Source organism: Cebus imitator, unplaced genomic scaffold, assembly GCF_001604975.1.
Source record: "Cebus imitator isolate Cc_AM_T3 unplaced genomic scaffold, Cebus_imitator-1.0 Scaffold516, whole genome shotgun sequence".
Taxonomy (NCBI): domain Eukaryota; kingdom Metazoa; phylum Chordata; class Mammalia; order Primates; family Cebidae; genus Cebus; species Cebus imitator.
The window spans coordinates 464334-487511 of record NW_016107831.1 but is presented as its reverse complement, the minus strand read 5'-3'; the positions used below and the strand labels follow the sequence as shown (position 1 = coordinate 487511).

Here is a 23178-nt window from a genome sequence, read left to right as displayed (position 1 = left end):
GTGATGCAGCCAAGTCCACAGTGAAAACAGACCTCTCCTCCAGTCCTCTAGGGTCCGATCATGATTACCAAAAACAAGCGTACAATGCACTATCTCATTGCCAGTTACAAGTTGGGAGTGAAATGTGACATAGTTTCAGTCATTCAGGCATAAAGGGAAGTGTGCTGATATCTTCTGGGAAAAGTTTCCTTCTAGATAAAAAGAGACATATCCATGAGAAGACTGCTTTCTCATTTTTTCTTTGAGTGGGGCTGTGAAAAGAGGTGATGTTTGGCTCTGTGATAACCATATTATCTTTTTTCCAAGATAAAGAGTCAAGAGATTTACAGTGAAGTTGTACCAGAGCCATAACATCCTTGAACTCCTGTCCTGGATCAGCACACCTCCACAACCCTGGTTCTGTGAGATAATGAATGTCTTTTTGTTAAAGCCTTTGATTGGTACTCTGTTACTTGCAGGCAAAAGCTTCCTAACAGGTACCATCTTTTATATTTCTATATTCTATACAAAGCTGAGCAAAAATTTGCATTCAACAAACTTAGAGAAAATATAAACAAGGGTAGAAAGAAAAAAGATTACAATCAATCAGACAAGATCATTGGCCATCCATAGCAATGTTAATTTATCTTTGTAAGTCAGAATTATTTCCTATGATAGAACCCAATAGAACTTATTGGTAAGTAGATAAGCAATCCAACTTAAAGTTACTGTAGTCCATGCTAACACATCTGTATAAGAATTCATTATTTTACCTACTGCCTGCACTAGCATGTGTTATCCTTCTAAATACAAGCATTAGAAAGATTAAAACAACAGAGCTGCGTTTTTATTTCCTTTGACATCTCTCACATGATTGATCACTAAATAATTTGTAAGTATCAATAGCAAACTTTATTGCTTTATTCAACAGACTGGAGGAGAAGGGATGCTGTCTGTAGAGAAAAATGTTATGAAGCACAATATGTTTCCATTCTGCCCATTTATTTTCCAAGTAAAATATCATCAAAAGGAAAAATATCACAGCATTATCCTAGTTACTTAACTAACATTTAGCATGTGGAAAAATTATATCTACCCTCTTTGATGGCTGTTTATTTTGTGTTTATTCTTCTTCCTTTCTGAAGTATTTAGAAGAATTTTACATAGTCATTCACTCTGCCATCATGGCAAACACTAAGTTTTCAAACCCAAATCCTTTCCCCTTCTTTTTTTGAATATTCTAATTTTGTTGAGGGTAGTAAAATGCCAACCTAAAAATCTATCTTCCAACCTCTGAGTTACCTAGAAGTAGCCAGCTGACCCAGTCCGGCAGTGATAGGAGAATGGAAGGCTATGGGGAGAATGTTCACACCATAAAAAAAGGACACAATGCTCAGAAGAGCCTTGTTTGGCCCCTTCCCCTTCTCTACCTTCTTCTTATTTGTTTTTTAAATCTCATCATGTGTCCTCTGCTACCTATTAAGCAAAAATCCAAAAAATCCTCACCACCACCCTAATGCAGGGGAAAAAAAAAAGAAAAAGGGGTAGGGGAGAGGAGGAAACAGAGAATTTCCTTCCTTCTGATTTCAGAGCAATATTTCTCAACCTGGGACACAATCTGACCTCTCAGAGACATTTGGCAATGTCTAGAGATAGTTGGGTAGTGACGATGAGGTGGAGGTGGGGTGTGCTACCAGCATCTGGTGGATAGAGGCCAAGGATGCTGCTACACATCCCTATAATGTACAGTATACTCCCTCATAACAAAGGCAAATAATTATTCAGTCCACAATGACAACAGTGCCAAAACTGAGAAATCCCGAGCTAGAATACTGTTACCTTTTTCTCCCCCATTTTGGGCCCCAAGCAGACACGACTTTGGAGGCACATCAGTGACCTTGCGCCCATGAGAAGAAAGGTTCTGAGTTCATGGAAGAAGCCTTAACAAATTCTTAAGCAACTATCTTCTCCTGACTTTTTCTTATGTGAGATAAATAAAGCTTTATTTGCTTAATCCACTGTTAGCCAAGTTTTCTGTTACTTCATAGCCAAATACATTTATAAATAATACATTTACTATTCATTTATGGTAGACTTTATGTTCTGACATGACGCTGTCATTTCTGAATGACATGATAAATCAGGCATGGCTTTTGACCTCTGGCAATTCACTGTGCAGTGAGAAAGCCAATCATCAAAAGTGTGAAAGGTGGGCTACCCCCGGCATAAACAATGTGCTGTGGAAGCTCAGAGTAAGGGTTCAGGAAGGAAGGAACACAGTGGAGGAAAGACCACCCAAGGAATGGAAGTGTCTTCCTGTCCTATCATTGGTGTATATTTGGCTAACCTATCGCTGGTGTATATGAATGGGATAGGGAGGCAGGGAATGGACCAATGAAGAAAGATTAGCATAGCAAACCACAAAATCCTAAAATGGTATGTAGCGTTGGAGAAAATAGTAAGTCAGAGTCTTGTGAATGGACTAAAGAGTAAATTTAGAAGGACAGCCAGGAGGAGGGTGTTTTGATCTACATAAGGAAGGTGAAGAAAGAATTGGGAAAAGCATTGAGTGTCATTAGGGTTGTGGACTTTGGCATGTAATTTATAAGGAACCACTGGCCAATGTTACTAAGACATCTACAAGGCCAGACCTATCTATGTTTCAGAGATAATAAGTCTGGATGACTGGACTTTGGTGATTCCCTTTACAAATGATTAAAACATAACTAAAAAAATCTTATCTTACTATTGACAGTCCAATAAGATGAAAACAGACTGCAAACTTCACTTCAAAAAATAAATCCTTAAAACATGGCAAAGGCATATGTTAAACAAATGCAGTTTCTGATATTACTGTTAATTCTGTGTTTTGCTTATAAAAACTACAAATTAGTATTAGTTTGGTAATTTTTGAAATAACTCCTTTGTGTAAAAATAATAAAGAATTATCGAGATAAAGCATTACTACGTTAAAAACTGTTTCAACACATGGAAACCCAGAAAGATATGTGTCACTCATAGCTATATCTGTATTACTATTGTCTCAGAAAAAGTTACCAATGACATTCAAATTTATGTGAAAAATTTTAGAAAAAAACTCAGATCTTACATTTACTACTGTATTATTTTCTAGTTCTGGCTATTTTAACAGCCTATACAGAAAACCCTAAATGGCTAAATTAATGGAATTTTAAGGGATATGTAGATCCTGTCCCTGGATAACCATGTGAAAATAGTAAAAGTGGAATAAAATATAAGAATTTCAGAGTTGGAAGAGACTTTAGAGGGTGATCCAAGAAAGTCATCCAGGGATGCACAGGGTCATCAGGCCTTCTTCCAACACCCTGCAAATGAAACCAGTGGAGTTCTCAGCCTACCTTCTGCAAGCGTGTATTTCACCTTCAACTTCAAAGCCATTCAAACATTTATGTTTGAAAATATGTTATTACTAAATAGAAGTGGAAAATTTCACAAAATAAAACTCCACTGAGGGAATAAAGAAAAGACTGACAGCAAGTACTTTGGGGGTGGAAGAAGGAAGACAATGGGAAGGAGGGGAACTAAAGAAGCTTTTCTTACCCCACACTACTGGAACTTAGTAGAATCTGCTCAAAGATTGACTCCCTCAATTTCTGCTTATGTTAAGAGGATTGGGAAGACTAACTGCAGAATAGCAGGCTTACAGAAAACAGTTACTTCTTTTAATCAAACCATGTAATCAGAAGGCCTGAGTAATGATTAACTTCCACTTTCTCTGTGAATCACTCAATCACTCTGCAGTGCAAGTAGACTTAGATTCATTCTCTGCCAAAGGCACAGTAAATTTAATGTTTTTGCGTTTAACATTTAATATTTTAAATACATGCACGGCCCTTGCTTATGAGCTCATTTCAAAAACCTTGTGTTCTGCTAGGTTACAATGGCTGATGGAAATGCTGAGACATTTTATAGGTTTTACACTCAAACAAAGGTACATATACCCTTTCTCAGTGACATTTTAATATCTATGATCCTATTAATAATTGAGCGCAATTAATTGTGAGAAATGCATTAAGATCCTGTAATTTTCATGTACAGCGTGACAACTCAATTGATTTAAGCAAAAATTGTCTACCGGAGTTGAAGTATAAAAAGAGGGCACATGAGTATATTAACTACCTATGAAAATGCAGAGTAACAGATACAGGGTTAACTATCCGAATTCATCTTTCCCAAGTCCTGCATGTACCACTATGGCCCTGGAAATGCAAAAAGAAATAGTACCTTTGTGGGGGCCAAGTGTTCATGATTTAGAATTATCACAAATGAATCAAATATTGGACACGTAATAGCCCTCATCTCTACAACACACTAACAACCTCCTCGGGAAGAAATTATTCCCAATGCAAAAATCTCAACCTAAATCATTTTAAATTCAGGTGGTTTTTCATTTCTACTCACAAGGCGTTGCGTTGAGGCGGGCAGGAGTCGGTGGAGAACGGTTTAAATGTTTGGAATACCTTCTCTTCCCAGGAGAGTTTATTGCCCAATAACGCGTAATATATTAGTTGCTCAACGCGGGGGATCTAGGGAGTGACATCTTGACTGGAACCACACAGATCTGAAAACCACCTCGCAGGAAACGTTGTGGGGAAGAAGAGCAACTTTCTTATCCCTGTCAAACTAACAGGCGGAACCAACCCCAGAACTCGCCGGAGGGCCTGGGCAGAGCAGAAGGCTGCAGGCAGCTCCCCTGCGCTCCGCCGAGGGTTCAGGCAAGGGTTTTCTTCTGGAGGCGGCATTGTTCCTCCATCTGCTCAGCCTCCGTATTTCGCCAGGAAACCCTCCCCGCCTTCTGGTAATCCGCTCCTTACTCCTTTTGTACCTCTCGGCCGATTTCCATGCTGCCGGTCTCCGCGGTCCCAGGGCACCGCTCTAGGGTGCAGAGCTGCAGGGACTGTGGCGCCGCTCTACGGCTCTGGAGGCGACTGCACTCCGCCCGGGCTCCGGCCGCACGCCCGCTGGCGCCCTTCTCTCGGGTGTCTCCGGCTCGGACGGGCTCTGCCGGCCTCTCATCACCCACTCCGGCTCGCCTTCCCTGCCGGGTCTGCTCACGCCAGCTCCGCGCGCTCGGCGCTGGCCGCCCGGGCGCGCTCTCCGCGCCGGCGCCTGCTCCCGGCTCACAGCCGCGGCGCCCCCCGCCCGCCCACAGGCCGAGACTCGGGATTGCAGGGTCAACCCGTCGCGGGGAGGCGGGGAGGGGCGGCGGGAAGAGCTGGGGCAAGTGGGGAGCCGCGGGTGGGGGCACCGAGTGGGGCACGGAGAGTGAGCCCGAGAAAAAAGAAGACGCATCCGCTCCGAAGACGCCAGGGAAGAAAGGACAGAGGGGGCAGGAGTGGAGTGGGGGAGAGAACGCCCACCGGGGGGGTGGGCAAAACGGGCAGTTTACTGACTGCCAGGGCGAGAGAAGCCGCGCGGAGGACGAGGGAGGTTAGAGGGACAGGAGAAGAAATGAGGGGAAGTTCCCAGCTCTCCCAAAAGGTCAGGTCTGGAACCCGTGCCCCCTGAACCGGAGAGTTAAACAGCTACCGGCCACGGTGTAAAAGGTGGATTTGAAAGGAAATTTGGTGTCATGTACTCATTTAGACACGGCTTCGTCTCGCTCAACTCTGGTAAATTACCCTGCAAGTAAAATGAATTGGCTTTATGCAGAAACGGAAGCCGAATCTCCTCCGCTGTGGACTCCTCCAGAGGTATTGGTTTGTTTGCTGGTTATCTTTCTTTTTATAGTTTTAAAAAAAAAAAAAAAGCGTTTGGGAGATTCCATGAACCCCAACGCTGAAAAAAAAAAACCACCCAGTTTATCAAAGTTCATTATTTTTTATTGCTTTTATTTTCATCAGAGGATAGGGTGAGGGACTGGCACCTGCAAATGTTTAAAACACTTATTTAGGTAGCATTATTTTTTATAAAGGACAAAATTTCATTTCCTAAAACCGCCAGCAAGGCGATTGGAAAACTCAGTTACTCGCCTGGGAAAGAGAGACGCATTTAAACTCTAATAGACGATTACACCTTCAGCACCCCCCACCCCCACCCCAAAGGGATTGGAAAAGGGTTGAGTTTACAGAAGAGGGGGAGCGGAGAATGGTGGGTGGAAGGTGGGGAAGGCGAAGGAGAGGCAGGGAGTAGGAAGTTCTTGGCAATCCCCAGGATTAAGGTAAACGCCGGAGCTCGGCGGACGCAGGAAGCTCCCTTACCTTTCTCTCTAAGCCCCGTTTGCACCTGATCTGCAACCATAAATACTTCGTGGTGCTTAGTGTGCAGCCAAACGATGGCCGAATGTTAAACAATTCTTCGCGTTCCCTCCCCCTTTTAAAAGATAGGCTCAAAAGAATGTTAATAGTGTTCTTGTTATCCATCGACTCCAAAACATTCCGCTTCGTGGGGAGGAGAGACGAAAACCAGGCGCTTGGGCACGCGTATACGTATTTATATATTGTGCGGTCGGTTTATAAACATATATACGTTTCCTGCATGTAAATCCAAAAAGAAAAGCACCACAGATGCTTCTGTAAGCGGGAGGGGACAGCGAAGAGCAAAACTTGGCAAGCCAAATGTATCCAGAGATTTCGTACCAGGAACCACCTGCTTCAATATGCAGAATTTCCGAGAAGATTTGGAGGGAGAAGGAAAAAGAAATTAAAAATAAAATACCCAAAACACACACTCGAAACTGGTGTCTACCTAGGAAGCTTGGAAATGGAGCGGATGAGAAGACCTCCCGGGGCCACAGATCCTCAGCTAAGTGAGCAGCCGCCTCCGAAAATCGCAGGCGGGGGAGGTGGCTGCGGTTGCGTCCCCTGCTCCGGTCCCCGCCGCCGCCACTGCTACCTGTAGACACGCGCGCACACGTGCACGCGCGCACACTCCGCCACCTTCCTCACTCCGCGGCGGCGCCGGGGGCCGGCGTCTGAGCCCAGCCAGAGCCTCCTCCAGACCCCATCCCGCCCCTCCAAGCCCGACCCCCTTCCCCGCGGGTCTACTGCACAGCGCGCCCTCCCCTGCGCGCCCTCCCGTCGGTCTGAGGCGCGACCTCGGTGGGGGTGGGGGCTTCGGGGCGCGGGGCCGGCGCGGGCCGGCGCGGTGCTGGTGGCGGGCCCTCCCTTTCCACGTTCCGCCCGCCTCCCTCACTCCTCCCGCGGCGCCCGCGGCGGCAGGCGGGGTGCGCGGCCCGGGAGTCACGTGCGGCCTTCGCAAACCACTCAGCGCGGCGTGTGAGTAAACCCGCGCGGCCGCCCGGACGCGAGGCCTCGGACGCTCGGAGTTTCCGTTCCCGGCGTCGCCGTGCGCCGGGTCCAGGCGTTTCCGTCTCGGTGACAGGGAGCGCGGGGCGGGAGGCCTCAGCCTTCCACGGTGTCTCTTCTCCCCCCACCAATCCCCGCTTTTGGTAAATCTCCCTCCACCAAACTCCCCTCTCTTCCCTCCGCTTCCTCTCGCTAGAGGCAGAGTCATCTCCGAATTGATGCGTTCGCTGGCTGTAGCCGGCTCGTGCGAGCAGTGTAGACGCAACGACACTGCCTTTGGCCTCCCCCTCCCGGCTGTGCCCACAGCCCCTGCCGCTGCATAGGTGGTTTAAAAAATAATAATCATAGCTAATCATTGTTGGCTTTTGTGAGGCGGTGACTCACGATAGCACAGTGTTTACGCCTACCCGCCTCCCACTAGCCTCTCTGTGAATTTTTAAATGCAAGTGAGTTGGAAGATAGGCCGCTACCTACAGAACCACTAAGTTAACCGCCACCTGTAATAATCATAACCCCAAAAGGAAAACCCAGCAGTAGAAAATCGCTGTGAGAAATAAGTGACGCGTGAACTAGCGTATTCTAGAGACAACTGACACGTGTGTGTGCGTGTGTGTGTATGGCTATTTGAGATTAGTGTTAAAAACTGATTAATGACATTTTTGGCAATATATGGTATCTATAACCTGGAAGTCATTACTGATTTTTTTTACTATTTAAGAGTTTGCTTCATGTTTCTCAGTCTCATGTATACATGCTTTAAAATTCAAGTAAAAAAAAAGGAACTTTAACATTTAGACTGCAGTGGCCCTGAAGTATCACTCATTCATTAATAACAGTAAGAAAGAAACCAAGATTCTACCATTTCTGATCTGATTTTTTAAAAAACAGTCTTAAATAGGACATATTCCTTTGGCTTAAAGAGAATTCAGTACCACATTTTCTTGATGACGTTTTAGAATCCAATCTATCTCATCTTTTTTTTTTTTTTTAAAGTAACTTTTAAGGCTTTATGTTGACAAATCCAGCAGATTTCCGTAATGCTCCCAAGGAAGTGAAGTTCCATTCTACATTGAAACATGTATCTGATTCTTGGTAACAGGACTACCATGCCCAACTTGCACAAGTTTGTGTAACTTGACAACCTAAACCCTTTGAAATTTGTCTGGAATTTCCTAAGAAAGTTGAGAAATAAGTATCGAATTCAATATTTGTAAAAGTACCTAAATGAGTCCTGTTAATTTTCAGAAGACTACATAATTAACCTAACTTGATATAGGATGATTTTGACAAGTGAAGAAGAAAACTTTTTAAAAGGAAAATGGATGATCCTATAAAGTTTTCCATTATAATTTATATAATGTGTTTTATATACTCTCTTGTATCCCAAGGCTGTGGGCACCACTTTCTAACTGTATTTGCTGAGGTTAATATCAGAATCCTAAATGTAATAACTAAGCATTTTTCACTCCCAATATTTGGTATTTATAGTATGACATTAATTTTAAATAGGTTCTGTTGTGGGTTATTCATTATTATTTCCACGGCTACACTTTATCAGTTAGGCATTATTATCTTATTCCTATGAGTTAGTTTTACAAAAGTGCCTAAGCATTTTAACAAAACGAATTGTCACACAAATTGCATTTATCACAATCTATAAATACAACCTAATAAGCCAAACCTCCTTGCTCATTTTTCCCCCACCATCCCAATCAACCCCTCTTAAGGAAATAAACCCATTCCCCCACCATTTGATCTCAAAAGCAATTACATAGCAAGAAGTTTTGTTTTTTACTTTATTTTTGTTGTTGTTGGTATGTAGTTAAGGGCTGGGACTCTGGAATCAGATTGCCTGAGTTTGAATCCTGGATTGACATTTAATTTGTTATTGCCTGGTACGTGTCACTTAATCTCTTTAAACTTCGAATTCCACCTCTGCAAGATGGAGATAACAATGGTACCTACCTTGTGTAATTGTTGTAAGGATTATCCAGAATAATGCATGTAAAGCACTTAGCACACAAATTACATAATTCTTCCGTGTTTCTATTTTTAATATCTTCGTGATATGTTTCCTCTTCTGATTCAAACACCAACACAGGTGTGTGTGCATGTTTGTGTCTGGATATTTGAGATTAGTGTTAAAAACTGATAATGACATTTGTGGGCAATATATAGTATCTATAACCTGGAAGTCATTAATGATTTTAGAGTAATTCCTAGGTCCTTCCTGCCTTTTGTTTTTCTTATGGTATATTTTTGTCTTTTATTAACTAACTTAAATATTAGAGTAACATATTAAATGTGAATCATGGCATAGAAAAGAAGACATTCACCATGTGAATAAAGTGATGAAGGCATCAATAAAATACAGAAGATTTGATCCAACTTACACTGAAAATCATGAGGCCTTCTAGATTGTGACATTAACTGTGCTTGTGTGTACTGCCTTTCACCATGTCAAGCATTGTTTGAAATGAATACTGGAACTCTGGAAAGTCAAACACATATAAAAACTCTATTAATCTTGCCTACACATGTCCGCTCCTTTATAAATTTGGAAGGAGACTTCAATATAGCAAATAGGCAGAGTATTAGCATTTTCTGAAAATATTTGCTGAAAAGAATCTCAGTATGCAAATAAATCTGTTGAGTGAGAATAGGGGAAAAATCACTAGCGAAGTAGAGAAATCAAGTTGATAAGCATGTATCTATTACCTAATATTGTGATATTACAATTTATTTTTCCCAGGAATGAAAATAAAAATATTGGAAAAGGAAGCTAGGCTTGAGTGTAAATAGCATATTGTACTTCAGACACCTCAACAGAGTAATGTGTAGATTCAGTGTGCTTTCAGTCCAGAGGTCAGTCAGTGGAAAGCTGTTTTTCTTTAGTAATCATTTATATAAGGAAAATTAAATAGCATGTTCTCTTAAAGTAAAAAAAAAAAAAAAAAAGCAGGAATATTAGTTATTCTTTGGAAAATCCCAAAGACCCAAAGACCCAAAGCACATTTTCTTTCTTTCCCGAGCCATTTAGGAAGAAAAAATTTAATAAAATGTGATGCTTAGATGAAATTCTTTTGCAAGTTTCCTTATGAATTATATGTATTTTACTTAAAATTGGTTAAATACAAATAATTTACTGCGAAAGAGTTTATAGGGCAATGGCAGCTCATATTTCTGTTCTAAAAGAAAAAACAGCCAAATAATCTTTGAGCTGTAGCATGGCCAAGTGGATCCCCTGCACAGCTTCCTGGTAATGTTTTATTATAAGCCTGACAAAAGACATAGATATTATTAATTCTAACAAGACATAGCCTAACTTCTAGAGTAACTAACATGATATCCAGTAAACCAGAATCCACATGATCTCCAACTCTAATGTATTCACACAGCATCCCTTTACCCCATATGCTCTATGCAGCTTGGCTAAATCCATCCTGTTTTTATCTATCCCTGAACAAGCCAAACCCCATTTCTGAAAACCTTTAATAAACCTATATTTTCTATCATGGAAATACAAACTTTTTATACTAGGAACCAAAACTCAGCAGGCTCTCAATCCCACATATATTTATTTTGGACTATCCAAATCACCATCTCTACCTATTGGAAAACTACCAAAAATGTTATCTTAAGGATACCCTGAGCTAGAAATTATTTTCGTCTTCCTTTCTTCTGTCACTAATTTGCACCTCCCATAATGCAATAGCACAGTCTATCTTGTGACGTCATTATTTCTGGATCTTTTGTTTCCCCTAACTTGTTGACAAGATATCAAATAATGGCTCGCTCAAGACCTTTGTACATATCCATTCCTTCTGCCCAGACCTCTCTTCCTCCTGATAGCTATAGGCTCCCTCCCTCATTCATATAGGTCTCTGCTCAGGTGTTACCTTCAAAGAAATATTGCCAGGCACTGCAGCATAGTCCTATAGTCAGCTACTTAAGAAACGGAGGTGAGAGGATGGTTTGAGCCTGTGAGTTCAGGGCTAGCCTTAGGAACATAGCAAGATCTCATTTTCAAATAAATAATTTTTTAAGGTCTCCCATGACTATGTTATCTAAAATAGGATTCTCCTCCCCGTTTCACTCTCTGCCTTGTTAAATTCTTGTATTTGCTTGAACATACTTATTGTAATCTGATTATATTTATTTGTTTGCTTGCTTGCTTTTTTCACCCACCAGAAGATAGTCCCGTGAGATCAGGGACTTAATTTAATTTGTTTTGTTTACTGCTGTATGCCATACACCTAACAGTATGCCTGATTCATTTTGGTACTCTATAAATAGTTCAGTGAAGGTGCAAAGTCAAATTGATTCAATAACAATCAATTTCCAGGACATGATTATACACTATCTCTAACTTTAGCTAAAAATTGATCATAAAGGCATAGGAATATTCTCAGATGTCCTTGAAAGACAATTTTTTAATGCACGTCTTACATAAAATACATTAAAGCTATACTTATGGGACATGGACCCCACTTTTTTTGAGATAATTGTTAGAAAGAGCATATATTAGCCCCAAATGTGTTCATAAAACAATTATGCCATATATTCAGAGATACTTTGCTCATTTAAGAGCCAATGGTACTTTATTACATGACAGGTTGTACATTTGCTCATTTCCCAGAATTTTACTATTTTAGACTGTGTATCTAGGGGGTGTGTGTGTGTGTTAGGTTCTAAAGTACTTTTTTGGTAATTATTGAAGAACTTGAAATTTATAGAAGCAGTTATTAAACCTAAAATCACACTTACAATATACTATGTGTATAGCTCTTAAGAAAGTTAAGATTGTGTTTTTTGTGTGTGTATACTGGCAAAGTTTATTTCCACTACATTTTCTAATGTCAACCACATTTAAGTCCTGGAAGTTTGTATTTACATACAGAATTAAGTACATTCCTGAGAAAATGTAATTCACTAAATGAGTTTTCACTCATCAATCCTTTGAGTGCCTAACTGTACCTTTCACTGCATTATTAAAGAATCAAAAGAACTGTGAGACATGGTCTCTTCCCTCTTGAAGTGTGCAGTGTCGCTAAGGTAGCATCCTACCTAGACCTTATGATATCCTCATTCATAATACAAAAGGACTTCCTAGGGAAGGACATTCTAAGCAGAAGACTAACATATGTAAAGACATGAGCTCACTAGAGAACAAAAAGTGTTCTTAAAAGCAAGCAGCTCAATTTAGCTGGAGCATAGAGAGGTATATAGGTGAGGGAAAAGAAATGAGCTTGTATATAAGCAGGGTCAGATAATGAGGTGACTTGTGTGTCAGGCAATTAAGTTTGGGCCTGACCCTTCAAGCAGAGTCAGTGGGAAGTGTTAAGCAAGGAAATCGTGTGGTCCTATTTGCTTTTTAGAAAAGTCTGTCTGTAGCAGCAGGGGGAGTGGAATAAGGAAGGACAGGCAAAGCCAAAGGCAGGAAAGCTAGTTATGAAAGTGTCACAATAGTACCCAAAAGAGATGAAAGGGTGTCTAAACTATGTAGCAACAACAACAAAAAGAAACTGAGTAGTGCATTAATACTTAAAATGTTCAATGATCTTCCATTTCATTGTAAAAATACAGACATCTTTCAACATCACCATCCTCTCTAGAATGCCGAGTGACGGAAACTCAACTCAGGCCCAGTTAAGTAAAATAAGCAAACTTCCAAACTCAGTTACCTAACTGAGAAGTTGAGGGTGCATTTAGCTCTCACTATGACTGCATTCAGATGTTTAGCTGAGGCCTTTAAGTTTTTCTCCTTTCCTTTTCTTCATTTCTTGGCTTCCTTTATTTTCAGGAAGGCTCTCTTCACCTTTGGGGTAGGATGCCTGTCAGCAACTCCAGACATACTCTCCGGCACAGCATCCCCGGGGAAAATTACCTGTTAACTACAGAAAAGAAATCCTATGGAGGACTTAAAATGATTTTTCTTGGGTCACACATTCTTTTCTGTGACTGAAGATGGGATTAATTTTATTGACCAAGTTCAGGGCACATAATATACGCCTATATGAGGTAAGGGGGCCTAACAAGATTTACACATACAGTAAAGGCCAATGTAAGAAAAGCCTAGAGTACTTACCAAAAGAAGAAAGGTGAAAGAATTTGCCGCGCAAACTTTAATTTCAGCCATAATAATAGTTCGCCACGTGCTACTCCCAGTTTTTCTCATTTTAGTGTCTTTCCAATTCCTTCAGTCTTGCAAAAGTGGATACTTGAGGCTGCAACATTACAAATCATGGCTTCCCACTTCTGCGTCTCTGTTCAATTTGTTGATGCTACTTTAATGCCTTCTCTATCCCTGCTTGTTAAAATAGAACTTCTAGAAATTAATGCTTTGTATATATTCTGTGCTTCACTGAAGAGACTTGTCCCAGCATTTCATTAGATATTCAGGAGACATAAAAATACACAAAGCAGAGACACTATCCTCAAAGAGCTTTTAATTAGAAGGTTAAACAAGACACATATACCAATAACCAAAGTAGGACACAAACAACACAAGTAAATTAAAGAGGGCAATGGAAATTTAGTGAAGAAAAGGATTGAGGACTGACTGAAATTCAGTGCATATTTATTTTGAGGGAACAAAATGAACACATGAAGGAAACGATATTAATGAGTTAACTGATAAAACATAGAAAATTAGATCATCCAGAAAGGAAAAAAGATTAGGCTTTTCACCATAAAAGGTATAGTTAGCAAGAAAAAAATAATTTATTTTTAATTTGGAGGAGAACTGAGCATGTTTGAAGAAGTGAGATGTATTTTTAAAAAAAGTGGATAAATGTAAGGTTTCTGTCCAGAAAAGTTAGGAAAAATGAGATAAAGAAAATAAATGGAGTTCAAAGCTAACTCTTTCAAAAATATGTTTAAATTATTTTTTAAAAGAGCAAGAAAATGTTTTAGGAAAATGCGTCTTAAAATGATGATTGACTTAAGCTTAAAATGGCAAAGATTTGGTTCAGAGTAGATTTCCCTGTTCGTAATGAATAACCGTGTTTCATTTTAATATGCTCAATTATAATTTATGGACTACATTAAAGTAACAAAATACTTATTTATACAATATCAAGTGCCTCTTCCTTAATAATCTACTTCAGTTGAAAGTATAAAAGTGTTCTTCCAGTCATTTATATATAAATAGAGGTGTTAAGTGTCCCTTACAGTGTTAAGAAATCAATATAAATATTTAATGCAAAGGAAACAAGAGATGAATTAAGTATCTTAGTATTCAAGCTGGAGATAATTGCCCTCTCACATTTCTTTCTCTTTCTCTCTTTCAGAGAAATAAATGTACTATATTTGATGCCTAAAATAATAATTGTAATTTTTAAATTCACAAACCAGATTGCAAGCCTGAAGTAGCAGGTTCACATTTATTCTAGTACTCTCACAATGGAAAATATATTAGAAGTACTCAATATGTGTGATGTTATTATGAAAAGGCACCTTTTAGACTTTACCTTAAGCCCATATTATTATATCTAAGATTTCGGTTTATGCAATAGCTGCTTAGAGCTAACTAAATCATTTTGATCGCTAGAAGGTGATAGATATTTGCCCCTACACGTATAGAGAGGTAATGCGCAGCCTGGAAGGATTTCCTAATAGAAATTTTTCCTTTTGTAAAGATTGTCTGTGGATGGAAAAGCCAGGTGAAATGTGACTCTAAAGTGGATAGGCATGATGAAAATGTGCACATTAAGAGCCATTTTATCTTTTTGAGTCTCACCTCATTTCTGAAGAGCCCAACTAGATCTCCTTCCTCTTTTAATTTATTAGGAATTTCAGATATGGCCCTCTCTATTTCTGTATGTTATCAATCAAATGCAATGTATAGGGGGTGAGGAATGTGGGAATAATGCATCCCCATAAATTATGTTAAGTGTTTACTTCTCAGCCTCATCTTTCAATGACCTCCTTTAAGCACCCAGCCTGGATGCTAACTTTAGTGATGTGCATACATGTTCACCCTACTGCTTTACTTTAGCCTGGCTTCTTCTGTTTGAGTATTCCTTTCCCAAATACTTCTTTCACTTTATCTTTTTAACCCCAATACTCTGAAGCCAAAAAATGTAGATTTCATTTCAAATGTCTCCTCTGCCATGAAACCTCCTTCCTTTATCTTCAAGATAGAAGTAGTACTTTCTCATTTGAACTTCTCTGGCACTTCGTCTGTAATACCTTTGTTGCAAGCATCAGTATTCGATTCTCAGTAATATTTATGTATGCATTTCATCTGCCCTACTTGAGAAATGGTTCACATTGGTTTTAATTTGTTAGGGTGCCTGGCACATGGTTTATCTTGCACATGTAAATACATCATAAATATTTTAACAGATTAATATATGAATAAAAATGGGTAAGAAAGGAAATTTATTAAAAGGTCATTTCACACATATCTGTCACCAACTGTCCTTCGACAAAATGGCCAAAAATATACAGTGGGGAAGGACAGCCTTTTCAAGAAATACTGCTGGAGTAATGGGATTGCCTTATGCAGAAGAATGAAACTGGACCTAAACCTTTCACCGTATACAAAAATTAACTCAAGATGGATTAAAGACTTAAATGTAAGATCCAAAATTATAAAAATACTAGAAGAAAACCTATAGAAAACTCTTCTGGATATTGATCTAGGCAAAAAGTTCATGAGTAAGACCTCAAAAGCACAAGCAATACAGACAAAAATAGACAAATGGGACTTAAACTAAAATACTTCTGCACAGCAAAAGAAATAATCAACAGAGTAAACAGATGACCTATAAAATAGAAGAAAATATTTGCAAACTAGGTATCGGACAGGAGGCTAATATCCACAATTTACAAGGAAATCAAACAACAACAACAATAACAAAATAACCCCATTAGATGTGAGGCCAGAGGCGGGGAAAAAATAACTCCATTAAAAAGGGGGAAAAAGATGAATAGACGTTACTCAAATGACGACATACATATGGTCGATAAGCATATAAAAAAATGCTCAAACATCATTAATCATCAGAGAAATACAAATTAAAAACACAATGCTGTATCATCTTAAACCAGTCAGAATGGAATGTGTATGTGTGTGTGTGTATACAGATATATATAGATATATATAGATATATATACATATAGATAGATGTGTGTAGATATATAGATATATGTGTATATGTATATAGATATATATAGACATATATTTATATATATATAGATATATATGTCTATATATATCTATATAGATATATATCTGTTTATATATATACATAGGTATATAGATATATATCTGTGTATATATACACACATATATACATATATATACACACATATATACATATATACACACACATATATACACATATATATACACATCTATATACATATATATCTATATCTGTATGCACACACACATACACATTCCATTAAGTATATAGATACACATTACATTCTGACTGGTTTAAGATGATACAGCATTGTGTTTTTAATTTGTATTTCTCTGATGAGAGAGAGATATATATATCTGATGATTATATATATATATCTGATGATATATATATATTTGTATTTCTCTGATGATATATATATATATATATCTGTATACAATATGTGTGTACAGGTATTGATCGACTTATCACCTATGCAACTTACGACCATTCGACTTTACGACCACAATCGCTAGCCACGACTGGCAGTGCAAACGTTGCCCAGCTGGGCGTACGACAGTGTGGACCAGCTTCCAGCAGCACTACCATCTCTGCGTGCACCATTTCAACTGTTATCCCAGACTTGGTACAGCAATTTGTGTTTTGTGTCTTGGATATTTTTCATCAAACCCCTCCCAATAAACTTCTTATACATTTCAAAGCAATGGACCCAAACATTGAAGGATTTGCAAAGATTCAACGGATGGCACATGATGTGTTTCATATGTATCGTGAAATTTATGAAGAAAAAAAGAAACATACAATTCAGACAAAGCTCACCAGGTTTATGAAAAAACCAACTCCGGTAACCCCAACTGCTGCCTCAGATGACGACATCAACGATCCGCAGCCAAGCACCAGCGGCCAATAAAATGTTTCGTATATGTTTATATATTTTGATATGTTTTGCAATTGGGAAAATGTTTCCTATGGTATTTTTTACACCTATATATTATCTTTTTGTATGCACCTGTATTTTGTAATTTTGTATGTTTTGCAAATATTAAACCAGTTGTACTGGTAATGCAGTGTTTTACTTAAACCTGACAAATGTAAAAATAAGAAACAAAATGGTGTAGAGATGATAAAAATGGCATGAAATGAACAAAGAAAATTATGATATATAAAACAATGAAAGAAAATTATGATAAAATATGACAAAGATTTTTATAACATCATTTGACAGTAGTGTACATATAGCCTACTCAACTTAAGACCAAATCATGTTACGACCGGTCTGTCAGAACCAATCATGGTTGTAAGTCGAGCACTAGCTGTTTATATATATATATATATATATATATAGACAGACAATGGAATGTATACACACACACAATGGAATACTATTCAGACTTAAAAAGAATAAAATCATGTCTTTGCAGCAACATAGACAAACCTGGAGGCCATTACCTTAAGTGAAATAACTCAGAAACAAGAAGTCAGATATCACATGTTCTCAGTGAAAACTAAATAAAAGGAGCTAAATTATGGATAGGAGCTAAATAATATGTACGCAAGGATATAGAGTATGGAATGATAGATACTGGAGACTTGAAGGTTGGGAGGATGGATGGGGGTGAGAGACGAGAAATTACTTAACAGGTAAAATGTATGTTATTCAGGTAATGGTTACGCTAAAAGCCTAGACTTCACCATTGCTCAATATTTCTATGTAACAAAACTGCACTTTTGCCCCTTAAATTTATATAATTTTTTAAAAAAGAGTTATTACAGTCCTTCAATGCTGTTCACATTATTCATAGTAGAGTGGTGGTGGTATAGATAGGATGGCAGGAATGGAAAAGTATGTAAATGGAAAATTATGAGTGTTATTCAGGGGATAGAACTGATAGGACATGTAGAGGAAAGTGAGGAAGAGAAAGCATTATAGATCATTTCCAGATTTCCTGTCTGAGGAATTGAGTAGCTTATGCCATTTACTAAGATGGCCAATTCTGAAGAAATAGCAGTTTGGGAAATAAAAATAATTTATTTGGATACGTTGAATTTTAGGTGCTTATTGGAAATCCAAATGGAAAACAGCAGCTAGGCATTGATGATAGGTCTGGAGTCAAGGGGAGTACTGTGGACATTGTGGATATTGTGGATAGTTGGGAGTTGTCAGCACATGTGTGATGAATAGGAGAGATAATTAATCAGAGTGTATAAACAAGGAGGAGAAAAGGGCCTCTGACACAGATCACAGATAGGTGGAATAACAGCATTTTAGGGTGTATGTACACAAATAATCTTAAAAGAGAGATGAAGGCAGCAAATGCTTGTGAGGGGGATAAGAATGAGAATTAGAAAGTGTCCAATGGGGACATTGATGGCCTTCGTGAAAACAGTTGCTTTGAAAAAGTCAGTGCAAAAACCAAACTAATGTGTTTGCAGTCAGTTAGAGAAGAGGAAGTGAAAACAGTAATCATGAACATTCGTGAAGTTTGACTGTAAAGAGAAGGATAGACATTGATTTGTAGCTGCAAAGATAAATTGGGTCAGGTATTTTTCTTTTTGTTTTTACTATTGGAGAGATTAACTTTGAATTGTTGATAGAAAGAACCAAGATAGAAGAGAGAAGGGAAGATTGTAAGGCTCTTCAGAATGTAGAAGGGCCTAAAAACTAAATCTAAGAGGATGGTGATAAATGCAGATACAAGTAAACACATAATTTAGGGAAGTTGAAGGAGCTTCTTTCTACCTGATAGTTTCTGTTTGTTCAATGGCATAAAATTCAAAGTCATCTTTAAATTGTGTATGTGAGTATATGTGTGTGTATCTATGTGTGTGTAGTGTAGAGATGTGTTGGAAGTTTGGAAAGAACAATCAATATTTAAAGCAGCAAACATATATATGTACATATATATATGCTTATATATGTGTCTGTATATACATATTATATGTAAAAGTTATTAAAACTAAAAGCTAAATGTAATGTCACATTATGTCATATTTAAAAGACATAATATGATAGGAGAATCTTTGCGTGTGTGTAAGTGTACTTAACCATTATTTTATGGATTTAGGTTTACAAGGCTAGTGGTAAAAAGCCTGGTGCACAATTTTTGCATCAAGGCAGCTGGTATAAGGAAAATAAAGGTACAAGGTAAAAAGTACAAGGCTATGACTGTGTAGGTCTAATTCCTACACTTTGCCCTAGGAATAAGTAACTGAATACAAAGATAGACCTATATTCCATTTAATTTTGCATACATACACAAACACTGGTAATAATAACACTAACAATAGTAGACAACATCTATCAAGAGCTTTCCATGTGTCAGACACCAATCTAAGCCCCTTACTGATTTTCTCCTTACTATCTCCACTGCACAGCTGAGGAAACAGATGCTGCATGTCAAGAACTTGACATTATTCAGGAATTCATGAACTACCACATAACTAGTAATTTCTGGAGCTAGTATATATAGCAACATAAAACATATCCATTCATTGCCTTTTTAATAAATGTCTGTGTTATTTTTAACCATACACTATTTACGATGTACAGTTGTCCAAGTTTATTATTAAATAAAGCAATAACGTTTATTTGTTCTGGATTTCTCGTCAAAATGGCAGTGTAAGTTCAATGTTTATGTGCTCTTCTCAAACTAAGCTTTTATCAACAACTTTTTAAAAATGATATGAAACAGTGTAGTTATGATAGTGAACTTTATAAGTCAATTTGACTGGGATACCCTATGTGCCTGTGAGGGTGTTTCTGGGTGAGAGTAACATCTGAATCTGTAGAGTAATTAAAGAACATTGCTCCTCTCAATGTGGAAAGGTCTCATCCAATACATTGAAGGCCTGAATGGAACAAAAAGGTTGGAAAAGAGGGCATTCTCTTTCTCTGCCCACTGTCTTTGAGCTGGGACTTATAGTCTTCTGCATTTCAACTTGGACTTGGGGCTTTCGCCTTTAGTTCTCCTGGTTCTCAGGCCTGCAGATTTGGGATGGAACTTTACAACTGGTTCTTTTGGGTAGACTTACCAATGGCAGATCTTAGACTTTCAGTCTCCACAATTGCATGACATAATCCCTTGCAATAAATATGTGATTATGCTATTCAAGATACATAAGCTTTGTTTCTGTTTCTCTGAAGAACCATCATATAGTCATTATGTTCAAAGACAAAACAAACATTTTCATTGGCCCAAAATAGAAGAGAAACACACAGTGGTAAGAAAGGTTAAAGCTACAGGCCTTGCAGGCTTCTAGGTCTGAAAGAACTTAAGAAGCCACGAGGAAGTCAACTGCTGCAAATAGAAGAAAAGCATCCAACACACAGCAAAGAACAGAATCAGGCTCCACTGTGACATCAGGGACTAGGACTGCTAAAAACGCTGACTTCTGCCTGGGTCTGCTCTGTGGGCAGCAAACTATTGCTCCCAGAGCACAGTGGAAGAAGACCTATTACAGCTGAGAAATGGATAGAAAAAAAGGAACCCTCTACTCTACATTGCAGATGATGCCAGATATGTCTGCCAAAATGTTGGGTTTTTCCTCTCTGATGTCAGATTTTAGATATTTTGCTTTTTAAAAATAAAGATATAATAATGCATAAAATTGAATGACTTCCTGAATAGTTTAATTTAAATTTAGCTATCAAATAAAAGGCTAAAGAGATTTAGCCAACTGGTAGTGTTCTTACTCTTCAGAAAATCATCTTTTTCACTGTTGCTGTATAATTCTTTGGCTTTTACTGCTGTTACTTTAAAAAATTGTTATCAATTTAACATCAACAACATAATGCCCATATACCTTCTTATTAATCTGCATAAGAAGGTTATATCCACGTTTATATGTTATAATACGACTAAAAATATATAATATTCTTCATCATTTACAAAAGTTTTGTTAGGGTGTTTTGAGAAAAGTGTATTCCTAAACTATCAAAGTCTCAATCACTCCCTAAAGAGAATGTGTACTACTGCTGACATGACAACAGAAACACTTTGCTCCAAACTCTCCCTAAGTTTGACTCGAGGCACCATTATATCTCCCCAGGGCCTTCTTCTGGTTGAGAATAGGTTAGGAATGTTTGCATGCCTCTCCCACTGAAGCTGTTGTTTTAGCCTCATTATTAAAATAGATTGTACTATCTAAGCTGCTAGATTGTTTAGGGGTTAAATGAAATAATGAGGTAAGAATTCAGAATCAAACCAATACCCATAAGGAACTGTAATTAAAGACTATTTTTATCCAAGTAAGTTAAATACCCTCAATAGCTTGTTCTGAGTATTAAGCAACTGGGATTACACCCTAGAGGTTAACCTCAAAAGCCAAATATTTTCCTGCTATTGCCTAGGGAGAATTCACCACTAAAAAAATAACCTCAAAGACCCAACCAAAACAGCAGAATAATTCAGGAACATATTCTCTGTACACTGTCTAATAGTCTCACGTGTATTTCTAAGATAGTAGCCTCAAAAACTATCTGTTTAACTATGGCCCTTACCCATTTCATTCTTGATCACTGAGCAAATGTAACATGCTGTAGTGAGCTACTTGCTCAATTCCACTATTCACACACAACCCTGTGATTTCTTTATTTTGCCTTTTTTTTTCAAATCGATGTTCCTCTCAATCCAATCTTACTTTCCCTAGAATCCTAGTTTTGTGGTGAATATATTTATCTACACATTTTTAACTTAATGTTTCTTCAAACTCCCTACATCAACTTAAACCAAGTTGGAATATAGCTTCCTCTGAAGACAAGTTAAGTGGTGACTGTTCATATTCCTACATCCTGGTTCTGTTACCACAGAGTGTAGAAAGCACAAAATCTCTTAGCTCGCCATTACTGCCTCCAGATGCATTACTTTTTCTCTTGAACATAAAGTATTTCCTCGCTTGTTGCATAATAGTTGGTAACACTCCATAGTTGTCACTCATTGACATTCTGGTCACTTCCCATCTGTTTGTTGAACATTTTGATAAAATGACGTGTTTTCTTTTCTCTTCATTACAGTCCATGCTATTAGTCCATTTTCACAGTTTTGTAAACAAATACCCAAGACTGGGACTCACAGTTCCACATGGCTGGTGAGGCCTCAGGAAACTTACAATCATTGCAGCAAGTGAAGGGGATGTAAGGACCTTCTTCACATGGAAGCAGGAGGGAGAATTGCAAGGAGGGGAAATGCCAGACACTTATAAAATCATTCCATCTTGTGAGAACTCACTATCACAAGAACAGCATGGGGAAAACTGCCCTCCTCCCCAATCCAATCACCTCCCTCCCTCGACACATTGAAATCACAATTGAATTTGAGATTTGGGTGGGGACGCAGAGCCAAACCATATCACTGCCATCATAGAAAACCTCAAATTTCTCATGATTAATCATCAATACTCTTAAAAATGCTTTCCATAATTGGAAATTCTAGGGTAATGATACTTTCTAACAACTACCAATAAGCTTATAAAATTCTGTAGCAATTATTAAATAAAAAGAGAATCCGTTTCCTCTTTCTGTTTAAATATACCAAAACGTTGTAAAACTCTTCAGCAGTTGAACTGTGTTTATGTAAAGTGTAGCTCATTCAACAAGGAATAGCTGTTTTAAGGTAATACCATTTATATTTAAATACATGAAGAAGCAAAATATCCTATAATAGTGTAGAATAACAGAACACATAAACTACAAGAGTCACATACAGACTAAAAACTATCAATGTATGCATGCATATCAAAAACTACAAATAATTACATCG

At 38.3% G+C, this 23178-nt stretch overlaps 1 protein-coding gene across 3 annotated transcripts in view; it reads right to left on the bottom strand.

The window, feature by feature from the left end:
* The window catches only part of NLGN1 (neuroligin 1), a 901657-nt gene extending 894729 nt beyond the window's left edge, over positions 1 to 6928 (bottom strand). The window contains exon 1 of one of the 3 annotated variants that reach the window (XM_037733329.1): positions 6219 to 6928. The gene's annotated coding sequence lies outside the window, so the exon portion shown is untranslated. Of the gene's footprint in view, positions 1 to 4419; positions 5117 to 6218 lie in introns of those variants that run through there. The other 2 variants (XM_037733328.1, XM_037733327.1) reach the window with 2 other exon arrangements.
* Positions 6929 to 23178: the final 16250 nt, after the last annotated feature.